Source organism: Ceratina calcarata, unplaced genomic scaffold (genome assembly GCF_001652005.2).
Source record: "Ceratina calcarata isolate Rehan_Ccalc_2016 unplaced genomic scaffold, ASM165200v1 scaffold419.2, whole genome shotgun sequence".
In the NCBI taxonomy this organism is placed as follows: domain Eukaryota; kingdom Metazoa; phylum Arthropoda; class Insecta; order Hymenoptera; family Apidae; genus Ceratina; species Ceratina calcarata.
Window position 1 is genome coordinate 86,116 of NW_017165508.1, and position 917 is coordinate 87,032.

The 917-nt window shown below is 34.8% G+C and overlaps 1 protein-coding gene across 2 annotated transcripts in view; it reads left to right on the top strand.

The window, feature by feature from the left end:
• Nep2 (M13 family metallopeptidase neprilysin 2) overlaps nt 1-917 on the top strand; it is an 18,947-nt gene that overhangs the window by 11,500 nt on the left and 6,530 nt on the right. The gene's annotated exons all lie outside the window — the stretch shown is intronic.

The following is a 917-nucleotide window of genomic DNA, read 5'->3' on the forward strand; positions in this document are numbered from 1 at the left end:
GGACTAATCCATTAATGATTTATGATATGAATAAAATAATATGGCTATCAATACTGAGTTGTACCATCAATATTGGAACACCTTGTATAATAAACGATGTTATCAAGATTTAATATAGAAGCGAGTACATACTCGTTACGATTTCCGATTTTGTTCGATCGACGTCGAATTTGTCGAAGGTTGTGAAAGAATAGCTGTAATTAATTGTTACGTCGTCACTAAAGTACATGAATTGCGTAATACGGCGTTGTGACACGATGGATAATGATCCGTGTTTATTCTGCGAGGTGACAATGCAGGCAGGAGTGACAATAGAAATCGATACCTATTATTGCATGCCTGTAACGAATTCTTATTTTATTTTCACAGCTCTTCTTTTCGCGTGTCACTTTTTATATAGCTAGCTCTTTACATCATCGCTTTCGTCATGCAAATAATTTCTCGCTATGAATTTTTACGAGATTAAAAAATACACAGCGTAAACAAGGAGATTGAAATGTCCCTGCGAGGCAGTGGAACGTGATGAAAAATTGATGAGCCGTGATCATTACGTTTATCTATAGCTGCTTGCTAATACGGTACGAGATTGACTGATTGCTAGGTGCTACCTAATACTTTGTGACTATTCATGAGACACGATTCGCAAGAATTTCATTTCTTATCCGGTTAATCTTCAAACTTACGTAAAAGACGTCTGTAATTGTAAAACTAATGGTCCTCTTAATTACATCGTTAATAGAATATGTTGACTTACGCAATTCCCATCTTTGAAATTTTAGTATTTCCTAATCAACAAGCTATTAGGTGAACTAAACGTTCGTGCGTTTTTTTTGTTGTTTCAGGTTGTACAATTTTTTGACGTCAATGAAGACACTTTATATACAAGTGTTATACTTCATTTCCTAGCTTTTGAAAAG